The sequence below is a fragment of the Ranitomeya imitator genome, chromosome 9, assembly GCF_032444005.1.
Source record: "Ranitomeya imitator isolate aRanImi1 chromosome 9, aRanImi1.pri, whole genome shotgun sequence".
Classification (NCBI taxonomy): domain Eukaryota; kingdom Metazoa; phylum Chordata; class Amphibia; order Anura; family Dendrobatidae; genus Ranitomeya; species Ranitomeya imitator.
Genome location: NC_091290.1, coordinates 134908728 through 134931487, shown reverse-complemented (window position 1 = coordinate 134931487; position 22760 = coordinate 134908728). Strand labels below are relative to the sequence as shown.

General features: G+C 44.1%; 1 long non-coding RNA gene across 1 annotated transcript in view; it reads right to left on the bottom strand.

Annotated features, from left to right (window-relative positions):
* LOC138649028 (uncharacterized) overlaps positions 1 to 22760 on the bottom strand; it is an 868684-nt gene that overhangs the window by 296376 nt on the left and 549548 nt on the right. Inside the window, exon 4 of the long non-coding RNA XR_011315225.1 lies at positions 17443 to 17591. This is a non-coding gene — a long non-coding RNA (uncharacterized lncRNA). The remainder of the gene's footprint in view (positions 1 to 17442; positions 17592 to 22760) is intronic.

Below are 22760 nucleotides of genomic sequence, written 5' to 3'. Positions count from 1 at the left end.
AGCCTTGTTGCACTGGTATGTAAAAAAATATCACTTGAGTGTCCTTTTAATAGTATTGGTATCCTCTAAAGAAGGGATCTCAAACACGAGGCCTACGAGCTGCATGCAACCCCTGAAGCTGCTTCATGCGGCCCGTGAACACTGTACACCCCTTGCCGATAGCGGCCCAGTCCAAGGATCCACCGACAGCAGCACTTTATTTCAGTTGAATGTGCGTCCTTGGATCAGAAGCTAGCAGATGACAACGGCTTGCTGGCGCAGCGACGTATGACTTCACTGCCATGCGACAGCACGCAGATGTCAGCTGCTGGCCTGTGGTCGGCAGCTGGCGTTTCTGTACAGAGTTGGACTCTGCGTGGCAATACATTTTAATTGAATGTGTGTCCAAGTATGCACATTGAACTGAAATAAAGTGCTGCTGTTGGCAGCTCCTGGACGGGCCACGATCATCAAGAGGTCCACAGTGCCTGCGGGCCGCATGTGCAGAAAATACACTGAGGGAACGGAGGACAGATGAGAATAATATTTTTTTGCTTCTTATCGCCACATTTATAATGACCCAAGCTCTAAAAAAAATAAACAATAAACATTTTCAAAATGTGTATAAAAAAAAATTGCATCACTAAAAATGTTCTGCAAAGAATGCAGCCCCCTAAATTCAATTAATTTTTTTTCCATGTGCGGCCCATATACCCCGCCAAGTTTGAGATCCCTGCTCTAAAGTGAATTTCTCAGGGCTCAGGGGAAGGTGTGATATCCCTACAGTTGGGTCCTACATATGTATGAAAGGTTCTCCAAACTGATGAAAATGAGCACAAAGTAATAATTTTCACCTCCACAATCAAGATATCATAAGTATATTATGGCGCAATGGCATCCAACCTGCAACTTTCCAGTCATTTTGCCTTGACAGCCATCACCCAACAGGGTATTCTGGGAGTTGGTTTCACAACAGCTTTCAGGCCATAAGTTGGAGACCATAAATGTAGAGATAAGTACCAAGATACGCTGGCACCAAAGCAACCATCGGATACCATACTCTGTTATCTAATAAGTATAATCCAGCATCTGAAATAACATCATGTGTCACTGGCAATTAGAGGGACCTTTCAAGGGCTTATCAGGAGTAGCACGAGAGAAAAGCTTGACTGCTACCATGATGGTATCAAGGCAGCCTCTGCCAACCAACATCTCAACCTGACTATCAGCACGTCACATCGTGCCAGAGCAGCCCGCAATTATAAAATTACTTTGATAGAAGCTTTCAGCAAGTGTTTATTTTGCCTGCCAATCGTCGGGCTTACTGGAAAACAAGAGATGGAACCACCCAGAAGAATTTCTGTCATTCTCCATCTTCCTCTATATCTTTCCAGTTCATACATAGTTTGGATCTCATCATGAACAGATATGAAATAGTTGGGCTCTATCTAAATACGCCGGATATCAGTATTCATATCGAAGAGTTTTAAAACCTCGGCAACCACTAGTGCTATTTGGCTTTTCAACCATCCGGGGACTTTTGTACTGATGGTTTCTCCTTAGAAATCAGACTGATGATGTTCTGACTCTCCGGCACTACCACGATCAACAGATTGACGGGGACGAGGTTGTGCATCGGGTACTGCAGGCTCGTCATTGTTTGCCATGCATGGTGCCATATGGTTTGTATTCAGATCAGATATATTCACCGGAATGAACTGGAGCACTAGGCACAGTCACTGTCACTACGGACAGATGTACAGAGATGTGCCTGCTAAACAACGAGGAGCCCTGAGGAAGCCAATGTGGGTGGCCATACACATGGGCCTTCTTTTTCTGCCTTACATTTATGGTCATCTCTGGTGCTTTGTGCCTGATTTCTCCTACTAAATATTATACTATTCATTGATTTACGATATTGGCTACTATTATCCACATTTTTTTTTCTTGTATGTTGGTTGGGTTACTGTGATTTTTATTTGCATGTTATGCAGTAAGTTGCACTTTAGTTTTGTTGTATTGTGTATTTTTAAGGGCGGCACCAGGGTGAGCTTTTATTATAAAAATATTATGTCAATTTGCCCATCTGTGCTATATTATTAGGAGGGCAAAGTATAGAACTTTTGGAAGTTCATGGTTATACCCACAGCAGTTATGTACCAAACGGTACCTATATTGGGTTATTCCCTTAAAAAAAAAATTATACCTTATCCCTAGCAGGGGCAGACATATCATTGTGGCAACTTGTGTGGACAAACAAGGGTCTAAGAGGTAAGGGGGCCTATTTCTACCTCCAAAGAAGGTGGGGTTGTGCATTATGAGGCGCTATTGGATTGCAAAGAGTCCATGTGTTGTTCTTGCATAGGGGCCCTCTTCTGGCTGCGTCCAACACCGTAGGATAAGAAATAACTTTCAGATAGCTGGCGTTCTGACCAATTTGACCCCCAGACATCTCAACGATGGGGTTCTGAGACCACAAGAATGGGCCTCTTGAATGCGGTGGAGGTACGCATGCTCAGCCTCCGCCAACAGATAGGAGATAACTTGTTATTTTGAGAATATCCAAATAAATGTATGTAACTTTTCTTTCTGCATGTTAAGGAATTTATTTATTTTTTGAGGGGGTGGGAGGGCACTCCTCACTGTATTACAATACTTTCTTTATGTTTATTTGTTAAAAAAAAAATGATACAGTCGTTGCAAAGACCGTCACCATCCTTTAAATCAGCTGATCGGTGGGATAGGTCATCGATATTAAAATGTTAGAAAACCCCTCTAAGAGTCAATGGGAATGCAATGCACATCTGATATCACAGTGCAATGAAAAAAAAGCAAAAAGCCAGTGAGTATTTTTAATAACTATAGCACTTCTTAAACTTAGTAGGGCATGTGGCATTTACCAAGCACTCAAGACATGGAAAATGTGTTTGGGTTAACGGCTCAATAAACTTGAGGAACAATTATAAACGCCATTTTTTGTCTTGTAGACCATACACTAAAAAAAATGAAGGAGTGCTCCAATGGATAAAGAGGACTTGGATACTATTTGGACACGGACTATTAACCCACCGAAAAAAAAAAAAGTAGACCAGAGACCAGTAGAGGTAGAAAGACTAGAAACAAAAGTAGCTGCCAATGGCAAGGAGACGTTGGAGAATGAGGACCATGTGGTCGGTTCCGTTACTACTACACACTTTATCTATTAAGGACGATGGAAGGAAATTACTTGACACGAAGGTAAAACACCTTCCCTTCTTCAGACATTGTTGCCAGACGTTCAGCAGTTTTGTGGGACCTGATTTGAGGTTTACTCAAGATCAGTCCGCGCTGGGGACAACCAATAATAACATTCAGGCACACTTTTGCATTTTCGGCAACAGTAATTCACTTTATGTACAATTATTTTGGCTGATTGAACACTCGTACGGTAATTACTCCATAGTGAACAAATCCCACCATCACCGTCCTGCTGTGAACTTCAAACCACAGGTCAAAAATGCAGATGAAACAGATATAATCACCAAATATTCTCCCTGAAATATTAATGAGATTTTAATTTAACGCTTTAAGAGAAAAAAATTAATACATCTTTCATCAGCGTCTCTTTATTAAATCATTATTTTATTTCAACATTTTTAATCACATAAAAAAATAAATAAAAAATAATACAATTTTTAGGCTGTGTGCTGGATATTGAAGGGTGAATTGTCTTCTTGGTAAATGAAAGAGAAGGTCCCGAGATTTATTGTGGCCTAATTTGGTTTGATTAAAATGAAGCTAATTTCACATCTGTGACATAGACATAGTAAACAGCAATTATATTTGGTGTTGTGTCCGCCGCTCAGCACGTCACGCATGGAAAATTGTGTTAAAAAGGGCTAATAAATACAAGAAAGGGAGGATTAACATTAATCTGATGGCAATGATCTTTATAATATAGGTTATCAATTATTTTAAGACGACGGTATAAAACTGAACAACTATAAATGTATCAAATCATGGAATAAATGCCGATAATCTGAGACTTATGGAAACAGAACTTTGCATCATCGATAACAATAAGTATAGATATTGCAGGATAAATATGGGGAAATTAAAATATTAAAAAAGAAAATGTCCAGCTTCACCGAATCCATGAAAAAAAGTTTTCTTTATTCACAAACTTAAACATGGAGGATACAGACTTCAGCACAAACCATATGGGTAAGAATCTCAACGCGTTTCTGGAGACTAAGCTCCCTTAGTCATGATGACTAAGCTAAGAGCAGAGAAGAGGAAGGCAGAGCTAAAAGTAAAGAGGGAGAAGGCAGAGAAGGAGAGGAAGGAGCTAAGGATGGAGAAGCTAGAGGCGGAGCCAAGAGTGGAGATGCTGGAGGCGGAGCCAAGAGCAGAGGCGCTGGAGGCGGAGCCAGGAGTGGAGATGCTGGAGGCGGAGCCAAGAGCAGAGGCGCTGGAGGCGGAGCCAAGAGTGGAGATGCTGGAGGCGGAGCCAAGAGCGGGAAGGCACAGAGCTACAGGTTGTGGTGAGCAAAGCAAAGTGGCACAGAGCCACAGGTAGTGGCGAGCAAAGCAGAGAAGCACAGAACCACAGACAGTGGCAAGCAGAGCAGAGAGATAGCGCAGAGATACACACAGCAGAGTGGGAATGGCATCAACCAAAGCAGAAACAGGAACAGACATAAACCAGAGTACAGACAGGAACGGACATAGACCAGAGTTCAGACACAGAAGTAACAGAACACAGATTCAGACCAGGGTTTGACGCCCCACTGGGTGGTGAACACAGAGACAGGACCAGACACCTCAGCAGCAAAGTACTGACTGAGGAAGTAAGTTTGCTCCGGCGTCCTCCAACGGGTGAGGACGCCTTAAGAATCAGAGGCCTCTAGGCTATTGGCCAGAGACACCTTAGGGAGGTGCACACAGACTGAATAAGAAACAGGAGTTGCTGGCGCCGGCCCCCTATGAACACAGACAGAAAGTGTACACAGAGCAAGCGGCCATGAAGCACACAGCATGGAGCCGGCAGCAGACAGATCTCACAGCATGGCACTGGATGAGTGAGTTGATGTAACAGGCAGGTGGGGTATGGAAGGCCATACAGTGATGCCGGCAGGGTTGTTACAGTCTGTCACGGAAATTCTGCGTTGTTGATTGGTCGCGGCCGGTAGGCCGCGGCTAATCAGCAACGGGCACAGTCCGGCCACTAATTGTCCCCTTCCTACTCTCTGTCAGTGCCCCCTCCATACTCCCCTCCAGCCAGTGCTCACACAGGGTTAACGCTGCTATTATCCCTGTGTGACCAACTTTTTACTATTGATGCTGCATATGCAGCATCAATAGTAAAAAGGTCTAATGTTAAAAATAATTAAAAAAATAAAAAATCATTATATTCTCACCTTCCGGCGCCTTTCCCGCTCCTTGCGACGCTCCGGTGCCAAGAATGCATTGCGGTCTCGCGAGATGATGACGTAGCGGTCTCACGACCAATCAGCGACGGGGACAGTCCGGCCACGAATTGTCCCATTCCTACTCTCCGTCAGTGCCCCCTCTATACTCCCCTCCAGTCAGCGCTCACACAGGGTTAACGCTGTTATTAACCCTGTGTGACCAACTTTTTACTATTGATGCTGCCTCTTGCTAAAAAAACTCCTCGTTTGAACATTAAAGCGGATTTCCCATTGGAATGAATTGAGTAAGTTTTCCAAATGGTTTTTGAAGAGTGTTTTGGAAATGATTTAGTGTGAGGCCTTTCAATAGAAGTATCACTGTGCCGTTTAAAATAACACTGTATGGCCTAAAGAACGAAAAAGTTGGTAATATATAAATATTCTATTGTCTCGTTAAAACAAACTGATTATGTTAGAGGGCTACATCTCCAGTTTTAGCAGATCATAGGGTGAATAATTGTTAGGACAGCCAGAAATTAGCTGTAAATGGTGGATGAACCTGTCTGAGGGTACTCGGCACCACAACAGGAGAAATGTGTTTTCAGTCTATGATCTAGAAAATTGGTTTGGCAATCAGATCTAGCATAGATCGTTCAGTGCGCATCACTTGCTTTGCTCTGCCTGTGTAAACAGTCAGTCAAGCAACCACTGATAGGTAAAAGTTAGCTGATTGGCGGTTGTATTGTGCCGCCGGTCAATCTATCTAAACAAACCATTAGAGGTTTACATTTTTCTGCTCCACATCATCAGTCAGTCCCCTCTCATCTCTGGTAGTTGTAAATGTAGCCCCAGTCCGTTCCACAATCAATCTCCTTCCCCATCTGGCATCTGTAAGTATTGCTCCCAATCAAATTTCAATTTCCTTCTAAGAAATCTGTATATTTAGTCTTTAGTGGGATCCCCCAATCAATCTCCTTCCCCTCTGGCAGCTATAAATATAGTCCTCGCTTAATTTACCCTGCAGCTCAATAGGTGGACGTGCTCAATTATACACACTTTGAATACCAGGTGACATTATGCTATGTACATTAATGTAATGATTCTTCAATAGTATATTTTTAATGCATGTTTGTCTATTACAGGTATAATAAATATAATATGCACTGGTAGGACAACCCAAATAAGTAACATCCCCAATGGTTTCATTTCTTACTGAAGTACAACAGTCGGGCTCAATGATACCCCAGTTCGGGTTGAAATACCAGCAAACGACCCCACTTTGGATATGTGAGCCCCAATAAGTAGACCTCTCATCCCATACCCATCTGTGATGGTGGTGCACACTATAGCTTATAGCTTTGGCATCGATTCTATATGAGATCATCCTGGGTATTAGCCGCTTAGTAGCTCTCGCAATGCTTTTACTGCTCTAATAAGGCCAATAATGAAGCAGAAGCGATATGTCTAGTCAAATGGAAAATCCCACTTGAATATTCACTAAGTCCCCCCTAAAGTATTGACTCATTTTCATATCGTGTCAGCTGCGAAACAGGAGTCCAAAAATCTGTCAAATTTTACGTCTCCGTTTCAAAAATAAACAAGATGCCAAGAATCGCATCCAACAGGTTCCTCCGAGGACTTCAACTAATCAAGATTAAGAAGGCAATAAGCTAGTAGAAATATCACTAGACGATGGGTGGAGGTGGGGATTCGGCAGCCTCAACAAGATCTAGAAATGAGGAGGAGGATGATAGGGCAATGACTTCTTTATTTTAATCATTTCTGATCATTCATGGCATAAAGATGCAGGAAGAGATTTGCCTATTTCAGATGGCTTCTGTTCATCGTGTCAGATTCCGTCTTAAGTAGCAAATTATGCTAATCCTCCAGCAAGTGATATTGATTTCTATCCCTAAGAATCGATCCTTAATTTGGGTTACATCACTGTCCGAGGCAGTTCCAGACATAGGTAATGCTGTGACGGACGCTCATTACCGAGTCTCCTATGTCCAGTTTTCCGTCTGCTAATGATCATTTGAAATGTAAGGAATGTGTTAATCACTTGTTAGGACGTTGTTATCCAGATGGTTGACCCACCTCAAACCTGGACATTAAGAGCTTCACCTGCTGGTGCATTCATTAGGGACATTCGCTGATCTGTTCACCATTCGTTATTGTTTTATGATTACAAGTGGTCATCTGCCTAGCCGGCTGCAATCTGCAACCACCAACACAAAGGTTTACAGGCAGGATGTTTTTATCTTCCACAGAAATGGTTTGAAGGTTCATGAGGATAATCTGGATATAGGATGATATAGGGAAGTACTAGTGAGGGTACAATGACCACTATTTATGGCAATGGTACAACTAGGGGATGTTGTGCCATACTGGCTCCGATTCCATCATCATGGTGGAAATTACATTTCTAGAAGTGCTCTTTCTAGTGGTTCTAGTGAAGAAACCCTCTCTGTGACATCCAGTTATTTAATATATTTATTCTGTCAAGTAATTGACCGATCAACATGTGAACTTGGGAATCTTTTCAAGAAGTCATGATCTACGGGAGTGGGTTAAATCTCTGGTGGTCAAGGGCAGTGATGGGATTAATAAGAACATTCACAGAAGTCTAGTGTAGAAAATAGGTTTCCTGTTACATCACTGGTAGTCTAGGGTAGTAAGCGGGTTATTATTGCAAACTTTTTGGACGCACAGACGTTAGGAAGAAAGGATACGGATACTTAGTATAAAACCTCCTAAGACCAGCGTGGGCCCGTCTCCCTCTGGGTACTAGTGCAGCCGAACAGGCTTTATGTCCGCTCAGGACAGGGTTGGTCATAACAAGTTGGTAATAACATTAATACAAACACCGAAGAAATTAAAAAAAAAAAATATTATCCTAAATACTAGCTCCAAGAAAGACAAGTTTTTTTTAATTTTTCATTTCATTGATTACTTTCCCTGTGCTTAATAGGATTTACCAAGAGGAGGAAAATGAATTGTCTCCTACATGAATGGAGCTATCATGCACAATGTGTAATCAGTAGATGTCCAACCACTGCCCCCCCCACCCACTAATCACTAAAACGAGAGTCCTGTGTCCCCTGCATGTGTGATCACCGCTCCAGTCTCAGTCTCTGACCAGTGGTCACACTACCACTGTCTTAGAATTGAATGAACTGGTGGTCAAGTATGCGTAATATTGCTCCAAGACCTGCATTCTTGTGAGGGTCTCTGGTTCAGACCACTACCAGCCATACACTTGTTGTCATTAGTGAAACCATGAAGACAGCACCTTTCTATATGGATGTCTCTATTACTAACACCTGGGTGTCACACCGTTTACGGCGATAAAGGGGCAGGACGGCGTACTGGAACCTGCACCTGTCCTTGAGACTATAAGGGGTCATGGCTTTCCCTTATCTCGGGGGTACCTATGGAGGTTAGGAGGCCTGAGCCACCAGCGTATCCCTGTCTTCTGTGCAGGCCCTATCAGTGACCCCCTCTCCCCCCAAGGGAGATGGACTGCACCAGTGTATAAATATCACAATTAACAGGTAAACAGACAAGGTAAAGGAAAACAACACTTAGCTAAATGCTGCAAGGCACAGCACAGCAGGAAGAAACACCAGATACAACGGACACAGCTGTAGAACAACAGTTCCCAGCTAGCGCCTACTCCTGGCTTGGTCGCTGAAGAATGAACTAACACCGACAGTCAGCTGATGAACCAGGTGACCTCTTAAAGGATGGAGGGAGTGGTCACCACAAACATCAGCTGACCCAGCAGCAATGCAATAACATCAGCGGCCACCGGGGGGGGAAAAAACTGCATTAACCCCCGATGACCAGAAAGGAAAAAAGGTCTAAAACTGAGGCAAACCAGATCTGCCACAAATCCAAAATTGGATCGTGACACTGGGCTTGATGTTAGCTGCCAATACAAAGCTGACATCAACCTAAATACTATTATCCCACCTGCCACCGAACCAGGACAAGTGGGAAGAGCGGAAGCTGAGCATCAGAATTGGCACATCTTATGGAAGCGCCATTTCTGGGCCAGCTGAGAGTTGATGTTTTAATTCTAGCAAGGGGCCAAGATCCATGGCTCCTTCCTAGGCAATTAATATCAGCTCGCATCTGTCTGCCTAAACTTTGCTGGTTATTAATTATAGGGGGGCCCCATGTCATTATTTTGGAGGGGTCCCCAATTTTAATAACCAGTAAAGAATAAGTATACAGCTGTGAGCTGATATAAATAGCCTGGGAAGTCCCATGTGTATCACACCCTTCCCAGGCTAGAAACATCAACCAACAGCTGTCCGCTTTCCGTCAGCTGGTTAACAATATTTCATGGGATTCCTGACATTTTTTCCTGTAATTTATTGATTTATTAATTAAATACATGTAGAGTAAGCTACACACGCAGTGCACTAATTATATATGTCACTTACGTATTTCTATCTATCTATCTATTTCTATCTATATATGTACTGAAGAATATTTACTTTGAAAACTATCTTTAAATGACATAGAGAATTACTCTATGTAAAACCTTATGTTAAAAGCACATTGCATACGGACACGCATGTCATTTGGATGTCAGACAGATGCTAGGTGAGACAAATTGCAATGTGCTCGCATGAAAATCGCATGCCACTTGCATGCCACTCGTCCAACTTTTCAGAGACAGCATCGGACCAATGTTGAGCCCTTAAAGTGAGTTTTTCCATTAAAGCCATTTCTAAATTACCTACAAAATGTGCCATAAATTAGCATAGGCAACTTTTGGAAAAATAGGGCCACCGAGACCCAACAAAGGGAGTGACGGCCGCATATAGGAAAAGATGGTCTAAATGCATTAGCTTAAGATATTTTTTTTTTTCATACATTTTGTCTCTTAACCTTACAAAACACAGTCCACAGCGGGAGCCGCATACCTACGGCATGAATCGTCCCTGCAGAGGAAGGGGTTAAAGTAAACAAAATGTAAATATTGAACATCCATCATGTCTGTAGCTGCTCATTTAATGTATTTACATAAATTCACGGTCAGATCGTGATTAAAGCATTAACATAAAAATGAAATGTGTTAACACTTGAGCAGTCGTTTTCTTTGTCCCCTCCATCATTAAGTGATCAGTAGGTGCTAAAAATAATAATCCTGTATATAGGGAATGTGCATTTGATGAGGCTTCGGAGCGTGGATCAGGGTGGGATTGCGGAGCGCGGAGCCGCCATGTGAGCGCACTGCACCTGTGTGGCTCCGTGTACTTTGATGTTTTCAAGGTGCCAAATCTGATCTGGAAAATACTATTTGGCACGTGTTTATTTTTTTATGGCCATTGCAGTTCATATGTTAACAATATGTACAGAAATAATAGCTGGATGTTGCTGGGGGGCCAAGTGATGGAAATTGTGTAATGTTAGGTATGGCTGTGATTTAAAGCAGGTTTGATGTATTTCTGGACGTTCCTGGGAATACATTCCCTTTGCAGATGTTGATAAAGTGAATATTTTAATATCTATATAAACCTGGCTACATGACATACCTACCATTGAGCATTGGGACATACAGCGAATCGAGGGACCAAGGGGACGTCAACGTGATAAAATTCCAAGATCTGCGTCATGATTTGTAGGTTGCAGGGGGTACAGTGGGGCAAAAAAGTATTTAGTCAGTCAGCAATAGTGCTAGTTCCACCACTTAAAAAGATGGGAGGCGTCTGTAATTTACATCATAGGTAGACCTCAACTATGGGAGACAAACTGAGAAAAACAAATCCAGAAAATCACATTGTCTGTTTTTTTATCATTTTTTTTGCATTTTATGGTGGAAAATAAGTATTTGGTCAGAAACAAACAATCAAGATTTCTGGCTCTCACAGACCTGTAACTTCTTCTTTAAGAGTCTCCTCTTTCCTCCACTCATTACCTGTAGTAATGGCACCTGTTTAAACTTGTTATCAGTATAAAAAGACACCTGTGCACACCCTCAAACAGTCTGACTCCAAACTCCACTATGGTGAAGACCAAAGAGCTGTCAAAGGACACCAGAAACAAAATTGTAGCCCTGCACCAGGCTGGGAAGACTGAATCTGCAATAGCCAACCAGCTTGGAGTGAAGAAATCAACAGTGGGAGCAATAATTAGAAAATGGAAGACATACAAGACCACTGATAATCTCCCTCGATCTGGGGCTCCACGCAAAATCCCACCCCGTGGGGTCAGAATGATCACAAGAACGGTGAGCAAAAATCCCAGAACCACGCGGGGGGACCTAGTGAATGAACTGCAGAGAGCTGGGACCAATCTAACAAGGCCTACCATAAGTAACACACTATGCCACCATGGACTCAGATCCTGCAGTGCCAGACGTGTCCCACTGCTTAAGCCAGTACATGTCCGGGCCCGTCTGAAGTTTGCTAGAGAGCATTTGGATGATCCAGAGGAGTTTTGGGAGAATGTCCTATGGTCTGATGAAACCAAACTGGAACTGTTTGGTAGAAACACAACTTATCGCGTTTGGAGGAAAAAGAATACTGAGTTGCATCCATCAAACACCATACCTACTGTAAAGCATGGTGGTGGAAACATCATGCTTTGGGCTGTTTCTCTGCAAAGGGGCAAGGACGACTGATCCGGGTACATGAAAGAATGAATGGGGCCATGTATCGTGAGATTTTGAGTGCAAACCTCCTTCCATCAGGAAGGGCATTGAAGATGAAACGTGGCTGGGTCTTTCAACATGACAATGATCCAAAGCACACCGCCAGGGCAACGAAGGAGTGGCTTCGTAAGAAGCATTTCAAGGTCCTGGAGTGGCCTAGCCAGTCTCCAGATCTCAACCCTATAGAAAACCTTTGGAGGGAGTTGAAAGTCTGTGTTGCCAAGCGAAAAGCCAAAAACATCACTGCCCTAGAGGAGATCTGCATGGAGGAATGGGCCAACATACCAACAACAGTGTGTGGCAACCTTGTGAAGACTTACAGAAAACGTGTGACCTCTGTCATTGCCAACAAAGGATATATTACAAAGTATTGAGATGAAATTTTGTTTCTGACCAAATACTTATTTTCCACCATAATATGCAAATAAAATGTTAAAAAAAACAGACAATGTGATTTTCTGGATTTTTTTTCCCAGTTTGTCTCCCATAGTTGAGGTCTACCAATGATGTAAATTACAGACGCCTCTCATCTTTTTAAGTGGCGGAACTTGCACTATTGCTGACTGACTAAATACTTTTTTGCCCCACTGTATATATGGACAAAATGCATAGTATACAGACAACTGGTGAGGGCAGGATAACACAGATCAGTTGACTAGGAGGCACGAGACGCTAGTCCTGTAGTGATCATCTCCTGCTGATAAAATATTTATTTTATTGAAACAGCAAAACACAACCTAGTAAGTGACACATCATTGCAATCAGGGTATCTTCCCCCTACATCTTGCTGCTCTCAAATTACATAGCACAAACCTGTTGACAGATTATCTTCAAGACAGGAGAAACATGTGTCGGGGTGTTGAATTTCTGATTATTTTGCCATCATTACCCTATCTTCAGTTCTTGGTTACTTGTGTATATTATTTAGTATCTGAGAAGAGAGGGGTTCACTACGCTACAGAGTATTAGGCAAGTTATTTATACTTCTAATTTTTACCCTACTAGCGCTCATAGTCTCCTACCCTAGTGCTTATCGGCTTATCTGCCTTGTCTGCTACGTTGTTAACAGAATCGGGGTTCTCAAGACACCCGTACTGTTAAGAGTTGTGATGGAGCACAAAGTTGCTGACTCCGTCACTTACCCCAGCAGGCCACGGGTATCATTAGAAATATTGGTCTTGTAGTAAATCTTCCTTTCCTCCATCCAGGGTAATATTAGTAATATATCCCATCTGGTTCATGGGGACGGGGACAACATGGGCCTGTGTGATTTCTAATGCCAGGGCTGAATATCAGCCCCAGCCCATACCTGGTTGTGCCTCTATATGTCACCAGTGCAGCCACACTTAGAAAATTGAGAACAATTTTGGGCTCCAGTGCATAAGAAGGATGGAGCTGAACTAGAGCGGGTGCAGAAAAGAGCGACCAAGGGTATTAAAACCCCCAAAAATGGTCCGAACAAAATTATTAGAAGCTTTCCAGAATTGTTGGTAAACAACTTTGTTTCAAGCATGTGATGCTCTTTCAAAATTACCTGTGGCAAGTAACAGGTATGGGCAATGTGAAAATCACACCTAAAACCAGATAAAATGGGGAGACGACTCAATCTATACATTGTGTGTCTGTGTGTGCCACACTAAGCATGGAGAACAGAAAGAGAACTGTATGAGGACTTGAGAGCTAAAATTGTTGACCAATGTCAACAATTTCAAGGTTAGAAGTCAATCTCCAGAGATGTTCTTTTGTCCACAGTGCGCAACACAATCAAGAACTTTACAACCAATGGCACTGTAGCTAATCTCTCTGGATGTGGACGATAAAGAAAAATTGATTAAAGGTTGCAATGCAGGATAATCTAACTGATGGATAAGCAGCCCCAATAATAATAATAATCTTTATTTTTATATAGCGCTAACATATTCCGCAGCGCTTCACAGTTTTGCACACATTATCATCACTGTCCCCAATGGGGCTCAAAATCTAGAATCCCTATCAGTGGAATGGAATGTGGGAGGAAACCGGAGTGGCCGGAGGAAACCCACGCAAACACGGAGAGAAAATACAAACTCTTTGCAGATGTTGTCCTGGGTGGGATTAGAACCCAGGACCCCAGAGGCTCAAGGCTGCAGTGCTAACCACTGCGCCACCATGCTGCCCTAAATTCAAGCTGTCCTGCAGAATCAGGGGGCAAAAGTGTCAGCGGGAACAATCAGTAGACATTTGAATGAAAGGAACCTCTATGGTAGGAGACCCAGGAAAACCTCACTTCTAACACAGAAACATAAAAAAGCTAGACTGCAGTTTGCCAAAATGCACATGAGTAATCTGAAATCCTTCTGGGAAAATGTTATGTGGACAGATAAGAACAAGAAAGAGCTTTTTGGTAAATCACATCATTCTACAGTTTACGGAAAATGGAATGAGACATGCAAAGAAAAGAACACAGTACCTACAGTCAAATATGGTGAAAGTTCAAAGATGTTTGTTTTGCTGCCTCTGGCACTGGGTGACTTTGACCGTGTGCAAGGCATCATGAAATCTGAAATTACCAAAGGATTTTGGGTCATGATGTAGTGCCCAGCATCCGAAAGCTGGGTTTGTGTTCTAGATCATGGGTCTTCCAGCAGAACAATGACTTCAAAAAGCACCCAGAAATGGATGGAAACAAAGCTCTGGAGCATTCAGCAGGGGCCAGCAATGAATCTGCATCTAAACCCCATTGAACACCTGTGGAGAGGAGAAGGCGCCTTCAAATATCAGAGACCTGGAGCAGTTTGCAAAAGAAGAGTGGCCAAAATTCCAGTTGAGAGGTGTAAGAAGCTGGTTGATGGTTATAGGAAGCGATAGATTGCAGTTATTTATTCCAGTGAGTGTGCAACCAAATATTAAGTTGAGGGTGCCAACAATTTTGTCTGGCCCATTTTGGGGGTTTTGTGTGAAATTATATCAAATCTGCCTTTTTTTCCTCACTTTTTTTTGTGTTGTTCCAATACACAAAGGAAATAAACCTGTCTGTAGCAAAACAAGCAATTGCAATAATTGTTTTTCTGGAGCAACTACAAGGGTGCTAACACTTATATATATTAATGTGCTTTTATATCTACATACAGTATGGTATGATGTTATTTTCTTAGATAAAAACCAACATCAATATCAAGTCCGTTGGCACACAGGAGCCTGTCACTGTACACCTAGGGCAATACGAGTCACACAGTCACAATTTTTACCAATTTGTACACCCCCTCTATTTATGGCAGACACTATAGGGCTAAAAAAAAATGAGACCCGTTTCTTTTTCTTACAGCTCACTCGGTTCAGCGTATTTCTGCCTCCTGATTGCCTGGTTGTCCGCTGCTTAGAATTTCAAATGAAAGCCGTGCAATCCATTGAATATAAATCAGCTGCAAACAGGATGGAAAAATAAACAGGTGATTTTCAATCTCTGCCTGAGAAGGGAAGGAATCGGTTGTCCCTTTTCTCCTGTGACTGATGAAATGTTTGACGCATGGATCAGACGGTACGTATCTACACTGCTGTATCGTGATGAGCGTGGTGTACAGACAGCGGTAGTGATGCCCAAACACAGCGGTGTAACCAGCGGTGAGTTCTGTCTCTAAATCAGCCCCGGTCTAAGGAAAAACTTCATATTATTCTGAATTGGAGACCTTTACTGAACAATAAGCGCACAAACACAATATAAGGAAATACAGTGATGTATTAAAGTTTGTGAAACCCTTCAGAATTTTCCATATTTCTGAATAGATTTGACCTAAAACTACATCAGATTTTCACACAAGTCCTAAAAGTAAATGCAGAAAACCAAATCAAATAAATGAGTACGGTAAATAATATTAGACTCTAAATGCAAAATATGATCCACTATTGTAAGTCTATGAGTGGCAAGAGTCTGTGAACTTTTAGGGCTTAGCAGATGATTTCAAGGGGAAATTAAGAGTCTGGCCTTTTCAATCAATAGAATGATAATCGAGTGTGAGTGGGTAACTTGTTTAATTTAAAGAACAGAGATCTATCAAAGTCTGATCTTCAAAACACAAGTTTGTGGACGTGTATCACGGCAGGAGATTTCTGACAACCTCAGTAGGGCTGTTGATGCTCATCAGACAGGGAAAGGCTACAGTCAGACAGACTGTGCAGAAATTGTGCAAAATTCAACACCATTAAGACCCCCCTCCACATCCCTAGGAGTCATTGACCAACAAATATCAATCTAAGAGCAAAGGTATATAATTTTCTACATAAGTCACAAAGGAACCCAAGGTCACCTATAAGCAACTAAAGGCTTCTCTCACATTAGCTAATGTTAATGTTAAAGCTGCTGCTACCCAAAAAGAACAAAGATCAATGGGACAAGACAGAAGGCTATTGGAAAAATATTTTGTCGACGAAAGAGACTAAATTAGAGATTTTTGGTCTCAATGCAAAGTATTATGTTTGGAGAAAGACAAACCACCTGCTCTATATTACAGCATAAAAAAAACTCAAAACTTCTATAACACGCTATGGTGGTAATATCATGGTTTGGGCCTGTATTCTGCATCTTGGCCAGGACGGCTGCCATCATTGATGGAACAATGAATTCTGAATTCTATCAGTAAATTCTAAAGCAGAAGGTCAGGACCTCTGTCCATGAGGTGAATCTCAAGAGAACATGGGTCATGAAGCAAGTCAACGACACAAAGAACACAAGTTGTTCTGTTAAAAAAAAGGTTAAATAAGAATAAAATTAAAGTTTTGGAGTTGCAATGTCAAAGTCTTGACCTTAATGCTATAGAGATTTTGTGGAAGGACCTGAAGTGTGCACTTCGACAAATCATCAAGATCCGCAGATGGCAGCTCCCTTTCGCAAATGCTGACCAATGATGTCCCAGATTTTCATGATGGGAACATGTCTGGAGACTCTGTAGGCTATGGTTGAACGTTTAGTCTACAGACTGCTCATAGTGGCACCAGAAACATGAGGTTTAGAGTTGTTATGTTGAAAAATGGCTAATGGGACACTTTGGAGAAAAGGTTGTAGCGCTGGTTCAATGTAAGGGTGAGAAGACTGTGCTATTCCCTACATAAATACGTGTATAACCTCTAAATTTGTGTTTTAGTTACATAGGGAGACTATGGGGTACGGATGCCACTGCATACCTACATTCGAGGTACACATCAGGAGATCCTCTCAATGTATACCTCCTACAGACATTGTGATAAAAAAAAGCAGTGCCGAAAGACCCTTACCTGCAATTGTCAGTAAACTTGTAATGTGAGAAGTATAATAGCAATGTGTAAATTTATCTACTCCCCAAAACAATAACATAAAAATACATATCCAGTTGAGATCTCCCGCCTGGTCACTTCACAGTAAACCGCACAAGTAGAAAAGGTTTGTTACATTACCTTTAATGAACGTCTGTTGATTCTTCAGGCCGTACATAAGGTGCTGACGCAAGTTGAAGAAAGTCTCACTGAGAACATCTATTTGTCTTATTCTCTTACAGACGTCAGTGGTCAGATGAATTGTCGGCAGAAGACACAAGAGACGATTCCTGGAAAAGACAAAAAAAGAAGGATGCTGTTGACCTTTTTGTTAATAACGTATATATAAAGAAAACTTGAAATGTAATCCAACATGTCCACCTGTTCTCTGCTTTTCTACTCAGGGTGATCACAAGAAATAAAAATTTGAGTAACTCTACTGTACATACTGGAAATGACAATTATTTGCTTTTTCTGATCTGGAGTTAAAGACTTTATTTTATTTACATGTACACTTACAATAGTTCAGGCCTCAAAGCTGAAATCTCCCGATACGACTTATTCGCCCAGCATTCCTGAGGCCCGCCACTGTTCCCTCTCGCTCTTACCCCATCGGCCTCTTCCTCTTATGAGATAATGAGACATGGACTCCAATGCCTACTCCGAGCCATAGGCCCTGGACAGTCCAGGGAGCTGCGCTAGGCTTCCGATGAAGATGAACCGTCCTGCTGTTTGGCAGCTTGGTATTATTAGGGCCCATCGCAGATTTACGACAACGGAACTTGAATCTTTCACTAACTCTGTCAGAGATTCCCTATCAGGATGTGCGTCCCCTTTTAGTTAGTTATGGGGTATAATACAGGATGTAACTCAGGATCAGTAATGTAATGTATGTACACAGTGATTGCACCAGCAGAATAGTGAGTGCAGCTCTGGAGTATAATACAGGATGTGACTCAGGATCAGTACAGGATCAGTAATGTAATGTGTGTACACAGTGACTGCACCAGCAGAATATTGACTGCAGCTCTGGAGTATAATACAGGATCAGTAATGTAATGCATGTACACAGTGACTGCACCAGCAGAATAGTGAGTGGAGCTCTGGGGTATAATACAGGATGTAACTCAGGATCAGTACAGGATCAGTAATGCACGTACACAGTGACTGCACCAGCAGAATAGTGAGTGCAGCTCTACACTATAATACACAATGTAGCTCAGGGTCAGTTCAGGATCAGTAATGTAATGTATGTACACAGTGACTGCACCAGCAGAATAGTGAGTGTAGCTCTGGAGTATAATACAGGATGTAACTCAGGATCAGTAATGTATGTACACAGTGACTGCACCAGCAGAATAGTGAGTGCAGCTCTGCTCAGCTGCTGCTCATGTGGTAATTGTTGGTGTGGTCGCCACTGATCCTGCTGTCTGCTCCTGAGCTCCAGAGAACCACCAGCTCTCCACCCAGGGACCTGCTCTCTTTCTTACCCAGGGAGGGAGTGGGTTTCCTGGGATGAGTGAAGGAGCCAAGTCCCAGGTTTCTGCTTCCTGTACCAGGCTGGCGGTGGGCAGAAGGAACCAGTAACCAGCCTGCACATCAGAGGACTCAGGGGTGAGACGCTCCACCAGGAGTCGCAGCAATGTGGCTCCTACTCATCCCAGGTCTGCAGAGACCCAGAGAAGCGGCAAGGCTTCCAACATGGAGGAGAAGCTTTCTAGCGTGTAAGATGGCGGTCCTTCCGGAGGAAAGCTGAGTGCTCAAGGAGGTGAGGCTGACCTCACTGAAAAGGGTTGGGCGCTGCAGAGTCCCGGGACTCTGTGTCCACAAATGCCTCCCAGGTCATGAGCCACCTCCGTGAGTATGAAGAGGCGAGTAAGACCCTGAGGAGGCTACAGGAGGAGCTGCGCTGCACAAGCGCTAAAGCTGCAGGTGCCTCCAAACCGAGGAAGAATCAGCTCCAGGCGGAGGTAAGGAGACTGAAAGTTGAAATCAATAAGCTTGAAGTCAGAAAGGCTTTCATCAGAGAAAAAAGTGGACCATTTAAGGAAAAGCTTATGAATGAGGACAGATTCAGAGAAATGGCTGATAACCAAGAGCAAAGGCAGATGGGGCTGCAGCCTGAGAGCCACGTGGATGATGATGATGATGAGGAGGAGGATGATGACCAGCAGAAAGCCCCACCTGGCAGCCTGCAAAGTCACCCGCAGGCAACGTGCAGCGAGCTTCCTGCAACAGGCGACATTGACATCTGGGCGCAGTTCTGCTGGCTCTGGGGAGGACAATGACAACAGCGGCCAGGAAGTGGCGCTAATGGCAGAGATTATGCTCCTGGAGTCCCCAGTGTGCCTTCAGAACTTCCATCTTGGTGATGATTTACCGGAGGAGGCACCTGGGGGCCAGAAGAAAAAGACAAAGAAAACCAACAAGCCAAAGCTGCAGGAAGCGGTAAGCTATGTATATGCCCCGCTCCCAGTACCCCCTGAGTCGGCTGCAGGGTCAACTCGCTGTATAAGCCCCGTTGTCCAGCCCAGCCCGGGTTCTGCTGTGGATCCGGTGCAAAGGCATGGGGAGATTACAAAGCAACGTAATGAGGCGCAGAGCTCCGTCTCTGCTTGTAGTAGCGGGGACGAAGCAGCAGGTTCATCAGCCGAGAGGCTGGACAGTGAGTGCGGCCCGGCGACGGGCATAAAGTCAGGCCATGATACTGTGGTACGCTCCCCAGTTGGAGGGGGGAGCGGCTCAATGTCGGGGGCAGCTCTGGTAGCCTTGGAGCCCCTGAATGCTGTTGCAGCTGATCACTTAGCTGAGAAGCGACGGCAGTGTGAGGGGGTTGCCGGGCTGAGAGCTCCGGTCCTACCAAAGTCCTATATTGTGTTGGCACCGCTGGTCAACAAGATCTTGATACTAAGGATCAGTGGTGCCTCACAGCAGCTAAAGATCAACGGCGCCTGGTAGCAACCATGAAGCAGCGGAAAATATTAACAGATGATGCGGAGGGCACACATAAAACTAGGGGTGAGGTCGCCTCCATTTCAGTGGAGGAGACTCAGCCCCTTGTGCCTGATGATGCAGAGGTCAAAATGTCACCCCCTGTTGTCACTGGTCTAGCAGGAGTGAATGTGGTAGTGAGTATGGATGAGGAAAATTCCTTGTTTAGTGATGTGGTTGCTGGTTTGGTGTAGGGTGAGGGGATTATGGAGGTGGGTAATAGTGATACTGTTGGTGTGGATGTGGTCATTGGTCCGGTTGCCCCCCGGTGGTGGCAGCACCTGTCAGGAGTTATGCCGCTGTCACCTCCGGGGGAAATAGGGCGTTCTCCTCGTCTCTGGGGATGGCACGTTGCAACGGCTTCTTCTGGGGGCTCTAAAGAAGGGGGAGAGATCACTAATGGTAGAGGGTCAAAAGGTTGATCTATCCTTTTGGATAGAGAGGCATGGCCTTGGGGCTTTCCGAGAGCAAAGATGGGGATACTGTCTGGTCCCTCCCAACAGCCAGGCCGGGTAGTGTGCGTAGGAATGTGGTCCGTCTTCGGTGGAGGGGCAGTGATGCGTGTCCTCTAAGGTTGTGAAGCTCCTGCTGAGCATGGGCTTCAAGGCGATTGACATCTACGCCTTGATACATCCCTATTCCACGCCTGAGTTTGATGTCAGCTTTGTTCGGCCGGAGGGGCTTGAGCTCTTTTGGTCAAACTATGACTTGGCAAAAAATGAGCCCGGCTGGGGAGACTTTGCCGTTCAGGTGGTGTCTTGCCAAAACCAAGTTAAGAAAGTGACCGTGATGACCTGTAACGAGTCGCTTTCTTGTTATGATATCATGACGTGGCTTGGATAGTATGGAGAGGTGGTGGAGATGCCAAAGAAAAACCGAGATGAGTTTGGTATCTGGTCAGGGGCCTAGACGTTTATGGTAAAGCATTCAGGTGGTACGGTTGCCCACATACCATCATCTGCCTTCCTGGGTAGGGATCGTATCCTGGTCTTCTACCAGGGACAACCGAAGCTCTGTCATAGGTGCGGTGACCCCACACACTTCAGTGCAAACTGCACTGTGCAGAAATGTGCTTTGTGTAGGGATATCGGCCATCTTGCTGCATCTTGTGTGGAGATTAGGTGCCACCTGTGTGGTGAATTAGGTCACCCATTCAGCCGTTGTCCTCCTTCGCTAATGCAGTCATGACCCTGGTGGGAGAAAGCCGTGAGGCTGATTCTGCTGGGGAAAGGACTAGCAGGGGTGAGGGAGCTGAGGGGCCAAGGAGGAAAAGCAATAAAAAGACGCCTGCCCAGCTGAGGCGTCTAGACAAGCGCAGACAGGATAGGGAGCTGGGCGAGCCTCGTACTACTGGGGCGGCCCCTGTTCTGGATGCCAGTCTTGCTGCTGAGGCCCCGAGGGATGATGAGTTGGATGAGGAGGTCAGGAGGATCCACAGGGAGGAAACAGCCACTGCCTCCGAATCCTCCCATTATGAAAGTATGGATGAGTATAATAGGCAGTGGCTACAGGAAAAGCATCAGCTCGGCACCAAAAAGAAGAGAAAGAAGGGAGATAAAACATCTTCTCCCTCTCTGACCAAGGTACCTAAGGAGGGAAAAACTGAATCCCCTCTGGTTGGTCTTTCTAACCGGTTCCAAACCCTTGAAAACATCTCTTCCTCTGAGGAGGAAGCCGACGGTGAGGTTCCGGCGGGGCTTACAGGGGGCGCTGAGTCTCCTTCTTCTGGGAATCTAAAGTCCTTGGAGGAAGGGACTGGCCCAGAGTCCGGAGACGAGGACAATAAAAAGAAAAAGAAAAAAACACGTAGGAATGGATACCTCTATGTCATTAAAGAGATGGAAGGAGTCCTCTTCTGAGGCAGAGGATAAGGGGAGTGGGAAAAAGAAAGCCCTCTAACTCAATCACCAATGATGGCGGTACATAATCCATTGACACTGGCGTCCATTAATGTTGCCAGCATAAAGTCAAATACAGCTAGATTTGTGGCCTTTGATTTTCTCAGCCGGGTTGAAGCTTACATTTTCTTTTTGCAAGAGACCAGGCTGCCAAACATAGCAGACATGTTTAAAGCTAAGAGGGAGTGGAGACTCGGGCCCTCCTATTGGTCTCTTGCGGCCATGCCGTATAGCGGAGTGGCGGTCCTTTTTACCGCATCGGTGGAATGCCAGCGGGTTATTAAGTTAGAAATGGGGAGGTGCCTGATCTTAGATGTCCTCATGAAGGGACAAGAGCTCCGACTCATTAACATCTATGGTCCCCAATCTAAGTGGAACCGGAAGTGTCTCTTTATGAGGATCAAGCCCTACCTTTTTAGAAGTCAGCAGGTTGTCTTTGGAGGGGACTTCAATGATGTCATGAGGCCCCAAGATAGAGGAGGTTCCAGAGACAAACTGACTTATGATAGCATCACCCTTAATAGAATAGCTAGTGAGGCTTGCCTGGTGGATGTCCACATTCGGCACACA